Source organism: Arachis hypogaea, chromosome 19, assembly GCF_003086295.3.
Source record: "Arachis hypogaea cultivar Tifrunner chromosome 19, arahy.Tifrunner.gnm2.J5K5, whole genome shotgun sequence".
In the NCBI taxonomy this organism is placed as follows: Eukaryota; Viridiplantae; Streptophyta; class Magnoliopsida; order Fabales; family Fabaceae; genus Arachis; species Arachis hypogaea.
The window spans coordinates 152186504-152202503 of record NC_092054.1 but is presented as its reverse complement, the minus strand read 5'-3'; positions in this window follow the sequence as shown (position 1 = coordinate 152202503).

The window sequence follows — 16000 nt, the reverse complement described above, 5'->3', positions numbered from 1 at the left end:
TCCGAAAATGACTTAATATTAATGTCGAAATGACCTGCGTTAAAATTAGGGTTAAGTACTGAAATCGTTCCTAAGGTAAGGGGCGAAAATCAAATTCGTCCCCGACCTTTTTTCGTTATTAAAATCATCCTCAACGTTCAAAAACGCTTTAAAATCATCCTTCCCCGAATTCTTGGACCAAAATACCCTCATCATCATCATTCTTCTCTTCACCTTTCTCACCCCACCACTTCCACTGCCACCAACATTACCACCACCACCACCACCACCACCACCAACACTAACCAACACCAACACCAAAAACATCAAGCAACAGCAACAACATAACTCAGAAAATCAAAACTCAAAACTCAGCAACAACAGTAATCAAAACTCAACAAAACTCAGCAAAACTCAGCAATAACAAATTCAGTAACAACAATAATAAAAACTCAACAAAACTCAGCAATAAACAATAATCAAAACTCAGCAACAATTCACAAAAAATTCAGAAATTCTACCACAAAAATCTAATTTAAAGAAGAAGAAGAAGAGTGGCGGATCACAGGCGGCAGGGCGGCGGTGCAGCGGTGGCGGCGGCAGCGAAGATCGGCGGCGTCCGTGAAGACCGGTGGCGGCGGCGAGTAGTCTTTCTCTTCCCCCTCTTCTTCCCGAAACCCCCCTCTCCCCTCTTCTCCCTTCGCGTTCCCTTCCCCCTTTCCCCGAGGAGCAGAGCGGCAGCGGCGACAACAAAGAGCGGCAGCGGTAATGAAGACCGATGGCAGCGGCGAGGAGAGAAGATGGCGGAGGCGGAGGCGGCGAGGCGACGAAGGCGCGACGGTGACTGGCGCGATGGCGGCAACGAAGGCGCGGTGGTGACTGGCGCGATGGCGGCGATCCCCTCCCCCTTTCCCCTTCCCACTCCTCCTCCCCCACACCCCTTCCCCCACCCCACCCCACGTCCTTTCCCCTTCCCCCCACCCCCACCCCGCGTTCTTTTCCCTTTCCCCCCTTCGCCGGCGCCGTCCCCCTCCCCCCTTCCCCTTCCCCTCTTCCTTTTTCCCCCACCCCCTCTCTTTCTCGCCCCCCTTTCTCCCTTCCCCCGATTCTCTTTCTCCCTTAGCCTTTCTTTTCTTTTTTATTTTATTTTATTTTATAATCTTTGAATAAAGGGTAATTTGGTAATAAAAAAAATAAAATTGGTAAAAAGGACGATTTTATAACGTTTTATAACGTTGAGGATGATTTTAATAACAAAAAAAGGTCGGGGACGAATTTGATTTTTGCCCCTTACCTTAGAGACGATTTCAATACTTAACCCTTAAAATTACTAGTGGCAAAACTTATAATGAAAAATGTAAAATGAATAAATAAATAAATAAAGTTTTAAATAGATGAATATAAACTTGATTTACAAAGAAAATAGAATAACAACAAAATATAAAAAAAAATGAGAGAAAATTGTTTTATATATAAAACAAAGAAAAATAAGTCAGCTGACTTCTAACACTCATATGCAATTGCATTTCATATTTTTCTTTTTCATCACTGAGACTGAGAAGTTTTGTGAATTTGAATGATGATCTAGTGTTGTTGATTGAAGTCCCCAAATCCTTCTGAATTCTTCCTATTTATAGATCACAAGGATAGACTTGCTCCTAAATAATCTTGACCATGACTTGGTTTCTCCCTTTTTCATAGGCCACGACCTTGCTTTGACCCTGAAGCATATCGTGATACCCCCACGTTCCATCTTGCCTTGTTTTTCAAGCTCCACGTTCTCGCATTGCACCCGTATTTACCACGTGATGCATTTCTGGTTTTGACCTTGTTCTTCGACCTTTCTTAAGTCACTAAGCCTTCGACCTTGATCACCCTTTTATTCTTGTTATAGTCAAAAGAAATTTTTTCTCTGGCCATCTGCTCCATGTTTCGACTTTCTATACACTATAGTCGAATCTCTTCATGAGTCGAAATCTGTGCTAACAGATTACCCCTTAAAACTTATTGTTTCAAAGTATGAAATGATAGGTTTTATCTAATCCCTTGCTCTTCACGTGTAATTTTAGGGTTTTTAATTTCAAAAAATGGTTACAAGAAATATTAAAACGATTTGCGCATTTATGGGAATGTGTAACGTTTCCAGTGGTCTTTAATGGGCCTTTATTGATTCAAAACCCTTTTGTATTCTCCAAATTTCATTATTTTCTATTTTCAGAGAATCCTTTTCTAGAAAATCCTTCATATTCTTTGCAAAACTCTTCTCACTTTCTTGCAAATTACTCCCACATGACCTCTGTGGACTCTCAATTTGGTCTTCATTCAAGCAGCACACCAGCTATTACTGCTGTATCATCATCATCCACCACCATTGCTGCAACCATCACTACTTCTACTCCTGTCGCTACTGCTGGAGCCGCCATTTCATCTTCTTTACCCACCTCTGTCTCCGCCATTGTAGCTGCTCCTTCTGCTTCGGGTGTAACTTCTATTGCTCCTGCTTCTCCTACTTAGGAGGAAGATGATGACGTTCATGTCGTGGCTCCTCCACTACTGGTGACCAATGTGTCACAGTTTTATAATGATGATGGGACCTTAAGAGTCTCCAATCCTGATGTAGAAATCACTGTTTTATGGCGTAACCAAGTACTACTTCCATTTAAAGTTTCCAATCTCCTATATTCATTACTAGGGCCGATTTCTACCTTAGAACAAGTTGAGTCGAGCTCTTCATTTTTTTCTTCCCCTCCTGAACATCTTCCTTTGATTTTTTGTAACCATGTCAAAGCTACTTATTTTGCTAGTCGAGTCTATAGGATAGCACCCCTAAAAGAATCTAACTCTCGATTTTTGACCTGGATGTCGAGGTTATCTCCGACCTACAAGTCGGTGTGAAGATCCTTAGGTATTGTTTCGGCTCTTCAACTAGCCACTCATGACCTGTCTTATACTGCCCCCTTTTTAGGGCTAGCCTGTACTTTTGGTGTTCGGCTACCAATAACTTTCATTTCCCATATGGAATAACGGGTCTGAACTTAATGGAGATCTCAGCTTTGACTGGACTTTCTCCTGATGGGAAGATGTTTATTGCTGGACGACCACATGTCCTTATGATGTTTTCGGCATCAACTTTGATTCGACTTCTGTATCAAATTTTATTCAAAATAACATGGGTTCTGAAAGTGACCCTGTTAATAATAGTAAGCTTGTAGCTTTCCTTCTCTTATGGCTCAATGCTTTTGTTTTTTGTCCAAAGTCGATCCAAATCCAGAAAAGCAAGTACCTTCCATTAGCTATCATGCTTCATCAGAATAATTACACCAATCTTCCCTCACTTATCTTTGGTTAATTATATGAGATTCTTTCTTAGGTAGTTAGTGAAATTCAATGGGGATAACCGTCAATAAACCCTTTTGGTCCACTTTGGATTGTTAACCTATGGTTGAAGTCTGTGTTCGTACATCAATTTACTACCCCTTCTGAATTTTCAGAAACTCCTCTTCAAGGTATTCGACTGTCTTCTCTTTCTTGGTCGAAACCAAAAGGAATGTCATCCATCGATACTTTTTGTCATTTCATCAAACTTTTTCTTACGATAAAAAACAATGATGATTCTGCTTACTACCCAAATCCTTTGGCATGTCGAAAAAGTAATGTGGGATACCTACATTCCCTAACAAGCCTCAAACTTGAAAATCAAGAGTCTCTTGATCAACTGTAGTCGAAACGTTACCTCCCCACTCCCCAGATCCTTCCTGTATGGCTTTCTCATGAGTCGACCATGGCTCTAAAAAAGAAACTCGTCTCCTATTCTCCACAATATGTGTCAAGGCAATTTATCCTTGTACAAGCATTACCTTCACCTCTTTTATTTGAAGCTGGGCCAAATGATCCATTACAAAGTGTTGAATTTGAAGGAATTTGACCAAATCCTTGATTTGAACCATCAACAAATGACTTCCCAGTACCATATATATGATATCAAATTTTGTTTTCTTTTGACACTTTCATCTCACAAATGGTGGTCGACTTACTACCAATTTCATTGCCATTCGACAAAGCGAGCACTCTCTTGCGTTGAAGAAAACCAAAGGTGAGCACATCAATGGAATTAATTTCTTTGAAAAATGTTATAAGATAAAATGGCACTTCAAGAATGTAAGTTACGTCTTCATCGATGTCTTAGAGGTGTGGAAAAAAGAAAAAAAAAACACATTTTCATAGATATCCTGATTGTTACTTTAAAACTTTATCTCAAGACCCTTTTGTTCAAAAAGAACATTTTATGAAAACGTTTTATTGCTTTTTTTTCCAATGCCTCTTTTGGTCTTGCTGATCGACTACCTAACCCTCCTTAAGGAGCCTTGGATGTAGATTATTGACTCTGCAAGAAGGATCCTTGTACCTTAGGCATAAACACGACTGGTGTCATCTATTACCCAGGCGGCAGGGATAAAATTCATGGTCGGACGAAGATTGCTGGATATCCTCCAGGTACCATGTTTTCCTAGATGCTCAAAATTCTTTTAAGTCCTCACTCCCCTTATACTTTCTTTATGTTCCAGCTGTTCGACTAATGACTCTGGCGGGCGTTGCTCCTGACCCTAAAACGGTCAAAGAAAACTGGGAGTCAAACGAAGAAGCCGCTCCTAAGAAAACAAAATCAAAGAGGGGTCGAGGTAGAGGACGGTCGAGCGAGGCTACCCTTCCTTCAAAGAAGCGCAGAGCTGTCGACATCCTCATGGAGGATAAACCCAAGAAGGTACAAAAATCTAATCCAGTCCCTCCTGTCAAGGTATCTTTCGAACACTTCTCCTATAATGGTCGACTTATACTTTATACATATTTTATGATCTGTTTTTCTTTTAGTCGAAACCTGCCAAGTGTAGATCTAAATCTCAAACTACAATGCAAAGCTACCTCGAGTCAGACGTCGACCCATCAGGTGTCGAGGCTGAGGTTACCCAACCTCCTCCGATGGTTACTGTTTTCCTTCCATTTTTATGTTTAATTCAACCTACACCATCGACTGCAGCTTCCCAGGCTTCCACTGACTCCCTAATGGTAACCGTACTCGCCTTTTCCTTTCCTTTCTTTTATTACATTCACATTTTTCTTTATGAAACATATATATATATATATTATTTTTCAAGCAAGTTATATGCCTCGAGTCTTGAGTGATTTGAAATCTTCAATAATTGAATCAGAACTAAACCTTTCAGCAATTTCTTTCTCAATATAAATAACCAAACTATCTACCAGAAAATCATCCTCCATCTTGTTTCTTAACATTGTCTTCATTATTTTCATTACTGAAAATGATCGCTCCGTAGTAGCTATAAAAACTGAAAGAGTTAATATAAGACGAATCAATCTATCAATCAAGTAATATATTTTTGACTTTTTTGTTTCTACTAAACATCTCCACAATTCATGAATAATTGATAGATTCTTCATTTCTGAATGTTGACAAGCATCAAGAATAAAATGTTGAAGCTGAAAAGGTAAATTAATCTTCTCTTATTCAATAAAGTCTTCGGGATAACAATTATCAACAAGAGTAGAAATCTTAGCAATGTCAAAATTTTTGTAAGCATCTTTAAACATAAGAGTAGAGCTCAGATTTAGTAGATCTATTGCTTGATCATTTAATCTGCTATTCAACTCATGTAATTGCTTATCAAATGTGACTAAAAATATCTCCACTCTAAATAATGCTCAATTATAATATGATCTTTTGGTGACGTGAGCTAGTTGCACAACATTAACTATGTCTTGAGATTGCTTTTGTAAAGCTTGACAAAGAACATCAATTATTCCCATAATATCTTTCATCAAATGAAAGATCAATACAAACTCAAATAAGATTAGGGTATTGTAAGCACTATCTGCATTATCACGCTGAGAATAAGTTGATCCATTAACAATAACCTTTTGTAAAGCAGTCAATGTTGCACCATACATATTTATCAAAATGCAAATAAAAGAGAAATGAGAACTCCATCGAGTATCACCTACTCATTTTAAAGTACCAATTTGATTTGCCTCTTTACCAGTTTCAAGTTCATAAATCTCTAATAAATGGGCAATTTCATATGTCTTGGCATTATGTAACTCATCATGTCGTTTATTAGAAGAATAAATGATGTTGACAGTGAAAGTCAATTTAAAAAAAAAAAAACTGATGCACAAAAATAATTTCTCTAGATGCTGCAACTAATACAAGTTATAATCGATGAACAAAACAGTAAATATAATAAGTATCAGGATAATCCTTTAAGAAAAATGTTTATAGGTAAAATTTGAATTGAGATACTTCACGTTAAAATTAAGATGTTAAGCCAATCGAACTATAATTTTTTTTTTTGATAAAAATATTACTAACTTTTTTTATAAAAAAAAATTAGAGAGATACACCCAATTATCTATTATAAACTCCGCCTCAAATTGTATAATTTAATTTCTTGTGTCAATATACTTAATCGGATTTAATGAAATTTATCGAAATCTTTTAAATTCTTGTAATCTTCTATCTAGGTTAAAATATTTCTTATTTTTAAAATTAATGTATTTTATCACAGTAAATTATAAATGTACCAAACTTTTTTAAAAAATAACCAAAATTTGTATTATTAATAATCGACCGAAACTCAATTGAAAAAAGAAAAGTCGTTTTCTTATGTGTTCTGTTTTTGTAATTCCCAAAATATATGGGAAAGAAAAAAAAAAGGTTCTATTTTGAGAAAATGGACACGTGGTGGTGGACATGGTCACGAAAGACAAGAGGAGATGAGGGTGGGTCCTACAAAATTTGTTTGTTGTGCATGCTGGCTGCTGGATGCTGGATTTGATGGTTGCATGATTCAAGGTTGGAGAATGCGTATGTCATGTCACATGTATGTGTTTATTTGCGTCCAAGAAACCCTAAATTATTGTGATAGATCCATCCATATAAAACTTACTTTAATAAAATTATATAATCTAGCTTAATCTTATTCTTAGTTTGCTCTTCCTTCGGATCTTGGTTACATATGAACAAGATTACGCCTCTTCGATTTTATTTATTTTTTATACCATAAATATTATTTAATGGATGCCCATCAGTAGATCTATATATAGCTCAAAAGTTAATGAAAAAGAAAAGGATAACAAATTAACAATAAATTACAATTGAACTTTTTCCAATATAGTAGTAAATAGTAGTTTAAATTTTTGCGACAAATACAGTTGACAGGACTAGGTATATGCTTAATCTAATTTATGTATCACTTTTAGTGAAAATAATTTAAAATTAAACTACCAATTCTCTTCCCTGATTCAATGCATCTGCCATCTTTTTTTTTCTACCCATTTAATCTATTACATATTATATATTAAAAATATAATTATTTATATTTATCTAATTTTATCGGTTTAAACTTTTAAAATGAATAATTTTATAATATCATTTTTATATTAAAAAAATTTAAAATTTGATTTCATAAACTTTAAAATAAAAAATAGCATAAAATAAATTAAAAAAATTTATGTAAAAATCAAACAAACTAAAAAAGAGCTATTGTTTTAAAAAAGTCAATATAATCATTTATATTATCTCCTTCTATTAATTAAAATTTTTGAAATAAAAGATTTCATGACATTATTACACAATATTCAACTCAAGCACCCATCAAATGAAAACAAAAAAAACCAAGAAATAAATTAAACCACCTAATAATAATAATGTCTTTTTCTTCTTTTCATAACCAGAGGTAACCCATGGCACCACAGGAATCTACATACACATATATAGTTCTTAGAAAGAGAGCACATAATATATATTATATTGAATAATTATTGTAACAGAAAACGGGTGGTGTGCATAAAAATTAAATAATATAGAGTGATGAGTGGCTATGGCTATAGTAATATGTAACAGATTGTGTGTACACATTCACGACCAAACCTTGAAGAATAGGCAACAGCATATATCGTATATTTATTGGAAAGCAACAAAAGCTTTTGCAATTTGCATTGTGTTTCATATTCCTGATGAGAGGGAGAATCAAATATAATCACCCTTTCTATGTCTTATTGGCATGTGGGGTCTTCTAATGTTTCAAATTCATAATAATAATGATAACACCAACAAGACAATTTGTGCAAGAATCAAATCAAACTTAAATGAAGTGAAGATTATTTGTTCTCTTTTTGGTTCCATGAGGCACCACTTCCACTTTTCACAAACATGCATGCATTATACGATGATAAATGAGATTGAGATATGGCTAAGATCTTCATCCACCAAATTCAAGAGCCACGGATAAGGCTCCCCTAATCTGAATCGGATACCGTAAAATGCGCACATCAAATTATTCATCATACATATCTTTGTATTATTTAGCATGTGATGGCTAATGGAAATATATCATCACTTTTTCAATTTCAATAACTATACATGTGAAATGCAGTTTACTTCTCAATGGGAGAAATTAATTAAAAGGTGTAGAGATGAGTTAATAATTAAAATAGTTTCTGAAAAATAAGTGTAAGTCCGGATCATATGTTTTAACTTGATATTTTTTGAAAGATATAATTATAAATTACATTAATTTTTTCGTCGATTAGATGATAACATAATGTAACGTAATTATTTTATAATATATCATCATTTAATTAATAAAAAATTAATTTAAAGTATTTGATCTTTTAATTTAAAAGCTAAAATAATGAACATATAATTTTTTTATTTTAATTATTAATCCATATAAATATATAATAGATCCTGTATTAAGTTTTCCTTCATTTGTTTATTCTTGTCAACATTAATTTATTTATTTTATATTTATTAATTACTACTGAAATAATTAGATAATATTAAATGTAATAAATATATATTATATAACTAAAATTATAAAAATTAAACTAAATAAAATAATTTTAAATTATTATGTACCTAACATTACCCAAATTAATAATAGCTGGCCTCGCACTGTCGTGTATATTTGTTTAGATACATTTAGAAGGTAAACTACTCACCAACAAAGCGCATGTATATTTATAGTCAATGTAAAGTATATCTCTTAAAACGAGCATAGGAGAAACATTGAATTAAATATTGACAATATTAGATTTGATGTAACTAATAAAAATGCAATGATTGGCGTTAAGTAGAAAACTGAGCTGGCTGGCAATAACAACTGATTAGCGTGAGCAACGAGCAGTGCGCTGGCTACTTTACATTATTTTAGTTAATTATATTCGCATCTAACTTTAATTACGTGTCTATAATTACTTATTTCCTCAGGTTAGGTTGGTGAGAAAGCTAAGGACTTTTATTTTGGAGATCATAAAGCAAGTTATCTTTAACTTTCAATAATAATAATAATAATAAAATAATATATAAAAAAATTTAGAACTCATAATAATGTTTTAAAATAACAATAATGCATGGTGACTAAAAATATATTTTCTATTAATAAAATTAATTTTATGTTATTACCAATAGTATATATATTACTATATGTGTTTTCAAATAATGATCAAATTGATCATAAAAGTTAAATAATTTTAATTTACAATCATTATTAATATATTATATTTTATGCATTTGTATGTATCATTTAAACTTACTCGTAAATAAAAAAATTATCCTAAAAAAAATTATCAAATATGGAATTAAATAATTGGATATTATATTATTTGTATTCAATAGTTCCATTTGAACAATAAATCAATCAATAGAATTAATAGTTGGTGGTAGACTGGTAGTAACAAATTATATTCTCAATTTCTGATAGATAATCTAGATTTATTTCAAATTATTTAATAAAAAATATTATATAATCAATGAAATTTATCTTTATAGCTTATAAATTGAATTTTAAATTCTAATAATACAAAAATAAATTATTGACCTAAAATATTGATAAATATTATTAAAAAATATTGATCTCCAAATATTTCTCTTATCTAATATTTATAATAGACATTGAGATCGATTTGATATATAAATTCTTACTGTTAAAATATTTTCTACCATTCATATTTTCCGAACAAAAAGTTGTATTATTTTATTTATGTTTCTAAAATCATAAACTTTCAATTAAAATATAAAAATATTTACTATCTTGACTAATTTTGTATTTAATATTATTATACATATTTAATATAATTATTCTCCACATACAAACTATTTTACCATACAAGTCATTTTTTCTTAAGTCACCCTCACGCCGCGTCTTACGCACGCACATTTCACGCGCCTCTTAATTTAACAGATTTCAATCAACGTGTGCATGTTCTTCTCTTTCGTTATCGTCGTCATCAACACCTCTTCCTCCTCTTCTTCCTTTTTTTTTTATTGGAATTTCTTCTTCTCTTTTCTTTTCCTCCTTCTCTTTCTTATCTCATTGTTGAAGATAATAAATAATTCAAGTTTAGATTGTCAATTGAACCAGAACGAACAAAATTAATTATTGTTTTGAATTATTCAATGAAGTGGCTGAGGTATAGTTCGATTCTAGCTAATTGTTTCGTTAGTAGTTTATGATTTTGTAGGTGAATAATGTTTCATAGTTAATTGTTTGAATTGAATGTAATATAAAAGTTCTGCATTAAAGAAAATATGTTTTTGTATTTGCAGCAAATTTAGGTGTAACACGAAGATATTTAAGTGTAACACAAAGATATTTGAGTGTATTGTTTAAGAATTTTCGGTGTATGTGTGCTGATAAGTTCTGTGTAATTCAAAACTCTTCTTCTCCCTCCTCCTCATCTTCTGCTGCTTCTTCTTCTTTTTCTTCTTCTTTTTCATCATCATCATCTTCTTCTTCTTCTTCTTTTTCTTCTTTTTTTCTTATTCATCTTTTTTTCTTGTTTTATCTTCTCAAGTTTCTTCTTGTTTTACTCTTTTAACAAGAATAAAAATAAAAAAATCAAACAAAGAAGAAGAAGAAACACATAATGGTACAAAATTACTTGAAAGATGATGAACTTATTCAACTAAAAGAAAGAAAGAAATAAGGAAAAAAATAAGAAGAAAAAAATGTATCATTAAAGAAAACACTTTTATGTATTTGTAGAAAATTTGGATGTAACACGAAGATATTTGGGTGTATTATTTAAGAATTTTCGGTGTATGTGTGTGCTAATAAGTTCTGCATAATTCAAAAATTTTTCTCTTCCTTATTGTCATCTTTTGCTGCTTCTTCTTCTTCTTTCATCATCATCACCATCTTCTTCTTCTTTTTTTCTTATTCATCTTTTCCTTTTTATTTTACATTCTCAAGTTTCTTCTTATTTTACTCTCTCAACACCACATCCTCCTCCTCCTCCTCTTCTTCCTCCTTTTTTTTTCATTGAAATTCTTTCTCCTCCTTCCTTTTTCTCCTTTTCCTCCATCATCAGTTATCTCGTTGTTGAAGATAATGAATAATTCAAGTTTAGATTGTCAATTGAACTAGAACAAAATTGATTATTTTGAATCAAATCAAGTGACTAAGGTGTGGTTCGATTCTAGTTAATGTTTTCGTTAGTAGTTTAATGATTCTATAGGTGAATAATGTTGTTTTTGTCTGTGAAAATTGTTGTTCATCGTTGATGGTTTGAATTGAATGTAATATAAAACTTCTGTATTAAAGAAAATATTTTTCTGTATTTGAGTGAAACACGAAAATATTTGGGTATAGCACGAAAATATTTGGGTGTATTGTTTAAGAATTTTCGGTGTATGTGTGCTGATAAGTTCTGCATAATTCAAAACTCTTCTTCTCCCTCTTCTTCATCTTCTAATGCTTCTTATTCTTCTTTTTCATCATCATCATCATCATCATCATCTTTTTTTTTTTATTCATCTTTTTTTTTTCTTATTTTATCTTCTCAAGTTTCTTCTTGTTTTACTCTTTTAACAAGAATAAAAGTAAAAAAAATCAGACAAAGAAAAAGAAGAAGAAATACGTAATGGTACAAAATTACTTGGAAGAGAATGAACTTACATTCATTCAACTAAAAGAAAGAAAGAAATAAGAAAAAAAGAAGAAAAAAATATAGTATTAGAGGAAATATTTTTCTGTATTTATAGCAAATTCGGGTGTAACACAAAGATATTTGGGTGTATTCTTTAAAAATTTTTGGTATATGTGTGCTGATAAGTTCTACATAATTCAAAACTCTTCCACTTCCTCCACCTCATCTTCTGCTACTTCTTCTTCTTCTTCTTATTTCATATTCTCATAATTCTTCTTGGGAGGAAAAAACAAATAAAGAAAAAAAATACATCATGTTGTAAAATTAATAGAAAGAGAAGGAGAAAAAAAATGCAGCAACAAAAACAGTAATAAAAAAAAGACGACGAAGATGAAAAATGCGAAGAAAAATGAGGAGAAACGCAAAAAGGAAGGAGAAGAAGAAGGAAGAGGAGGAGGAACGCGAAGAAAAAACAACGGTTATGATTTTAATCGAGGAAGAAGAAGAAGCCTCTTTCATAATGGTGAGTGAGCGCGCTATAGAAACCGTTGAGTAGCACGTGTGTTAACACGCTCGTATAGGTGAGCGTTTTTTTGTTGAATTTGGCCCAATCTGTATAACTTGTAAGACAAAAAGGCTTATATGTATAACAGGTTTGTATTTAATAATTAAATAAAAAACGACACATAAATAGATTACTTATTAAAACACTAGGATAAATTACACAAATAAAATCATTTCAACTCAAAATTATATAGATATCTTAAATTATAATACATTATATCCTGAACACTTTTATATAAATAAAATCAAATCATTACAGCACATTCTTTTATTCAATTTACATGTGAATAATATTTGATTCGATTTATATAAAGATATTTATAACATAATATGTAACTAATTATGATTTAATATATCTGAATAATTTTGAGCTGAAGTCATTTTATTTATGTGATTTATCCTAAAACACTATTAATAATGATAATGAGGGTAAAAATAAAGGCAAGTTACTCAAATAAAACGATTAGAACCACTACAATAATATAGATTATTTTTTAGGGTTATAATGTGTAAAAGAAAATTAAAATTTGTCAAAAAAATAAATTTTGACATTATTTTAACTATGAAAATATGTTAATAAAAATTTTGTCAAAAATAGTATTTTTAATATATAAGTGATTGTGAAAAAAATTTAAATCTTATTTTGATAAATATTGGCTGTCAAAAATAATTTGTCAGAAAATTTTGAGAACATATTTTCAGTAATACTTATTAATTGTCAAAAATACTATTTATTTTGACACTTATTGACTATAAAATATTTTCAACAAAAAATTTTAACAAAGAATAAAATGAGATCTTGAAACTAAAGAATAAATTGAGATTTTGAAGATAAAGAATGAGTAGTATAATTCTAAACTGAGAGCAGTGTGATGTCAAAATTAACAGAGCCCAAAGAAGAAGAAAAATAGTGGAGTAAATTGAAAACAAATGAATATCAAAATTGAGAAGTAATTTTCTACGGTCAAATTATTCATCAAGAAAACATAGAAAATTTGATATTTGTGATATTTGTCAAAAATATATATTAATTTTGACATTTAATTATGGTGTTAAAAAATAAAGTGTTAAAATAACTCTATTTTCTTGTAGTGAACTCAAATTTACCATATTGCAATTTTCTAAAATTGCAAACATTTTTGTAACTTCTTTATTCTATGTAGGTATAGCGGTTTTTAAGTTGAACGTAATTTGCTATAAAGTAATACATATTACGTAAAAAAAAGTGCAAATAAAAAATTGTTAGAGGGTGTAGCAGTTTTTAAATGAAAGAGATAATGCATAAACTGCTGTAGGCTCTAGCGGTTTATGAAAAATCAACGGCCACCCTAATCCACCCTCTAACAGATTAAGGTGCCCGTTGATTTTTCATAAATTACCAGAGTTTATAACTGTTTATGCGTTGTCTCATTCTTTCAAAAAATCACTACAACATCCTCTAGCAATTTTTTATTTGCACTTTTTTTATATAATTTATACTATCTTTTAGTAGATTATGTTCAACTTAAAAATTACTACACTTTATAGCGATTTACATAAAATAAAAAAATTATAAAAATATCTATAATTTTAAAAAGTTACAATATGATAAATTTAAATTTTAATTATTTTATTTGGGTAACTCTTATAAATAACTAGAATAATATCATGCATGAGACTAGCATGTGATGGATGGCATGGGGATCATGCATGGATGCATGCAATGGTAATTAGCAAGTGGATGTGGAATTGTATTATTGGTGGCAATCAATAGGACAAGAATTGGCCAACAACCCACGTGGCCAGTCCTTATCACTCAATAACACCATGGAAAAAGCGAGTACTCCTTTTTATTATTTTATTAATATATTATATCTTAATGATTGGTAATCAATACTTTTCTAGTTTTCTTTTTCTACTTTTCTTTCTCATATTCTCAAACTATACTATTTTAGGGACGATATGATGATGTAGTAACAATTAAAAGTTTAAAACGGATATAATTAACAAATCCTAAAATATACACCAGATGTGTAAAATTTGAACTTTAACAAAAAGCTTCTAAAATCACTTTATATAAAGATGTAACTTTTTTTTTGGACAAGAAATATGTGATAATTTATTTTATATATTTTTATTTGGTTACAGATGAATGGGCCCGGGCCTGTGTGGAGTTATCATGATAACTGCGCTGCCCTATCGTTTGTCCCATATTCTGGAGTCTTTGTGGCTCTACCCTCTATTCTTCAATTTTATTTGACGATAAATAATTTAGAGTTGTTCATGATTCTAGAACACTCGATTGAATATACATTATTGACTACTTATAAAATAATATTTCATAGTTTATTTTGAGTCATCTTAACACTTGATAAAACCAAAATAATTATCAACATTGTGTTTTCTTATTTTTTTATCTTGTCTACCTCTGGATTCTTCTTTTGATTGATTGGGCAGGCATGCCAGCTTCTTCAGACATCTAATTTTAATTACAAAAGTGAACTTTTAATTCTTATTCTTGCATCATTTTAGCTGTTTTCAATCTAATAATTTAACTAAACTAATTCTAAAATTATATTATGATCATTCTTATAACTCATGTGGCTGGTCTACATACAGCAAGTAGCTAACTTGATTGATTGGGTAAGTATGATAATCTTTTATAGAAAAGTTACGGCTCAATTTAAAATTGAGCTGCTTAATTAGTTGGTTAGCATATTAAAATTTATTATAAATATAAATAAAAATATTAAATCATTGTATTGAGTCTAAAAGAATTATTGAAGTGGTGAATTTTTTAAAATTTTTTAAAGTTTGATCATTATTCTTGAATAAAGTTATAATATTGGTGTTTTAATTGAAAATCTTTTATGGTAGAAAAAACTCAAGTCATTGGAGATATTCTCTCTATATTCGATGGAATCAAAAGTTACGGATGATCTATTTTAGCGAAATTCAAAAAAAAAAGGCAGAAATAGAAGCAAATTCAGATTCAATAAGCAATTCAGCAATAAATTTAACAATAGATTACAAATTTAAATTTATAAGATCAGTTCACAAATTAACAAGTCCAGAATATGAAATTGATGAAGAAGAAGAATTAAATTTTAAATTTCAACCATAATAACAACAACAAGAAAATCTGAATCTCAATGAGTTACTGTCAACTTAAGAGCTGCCTACTAGAGGAGAACCATAGAAGGATATTTGTCAACTATAAATTATGAATCAACTTCTGAAGGATAAGATGATTGCTGGCTTGTCCATGGAGGTTGGTGATGGGCGTCGAACTCGATTTTGGGAGGATGTATGGTTGCTCGGTAGATCTCCGAAGGATCGCTTCCCGAGGCTTTTCTCTGTTTCAAACTAATGTGAATCTGTTATAGGGGAGTGCGGTTTTTGGGATGGGTTTGAGTGGATTTGGAACTTCCAATGGAGGCGAGAGTTATTCCAATGGGAGTTGGAACTTCTGAGTGAGTTGCATGTGACTTTGAGACCTGTGAAATTAGAACATAACAGAGAAGACAGAGTG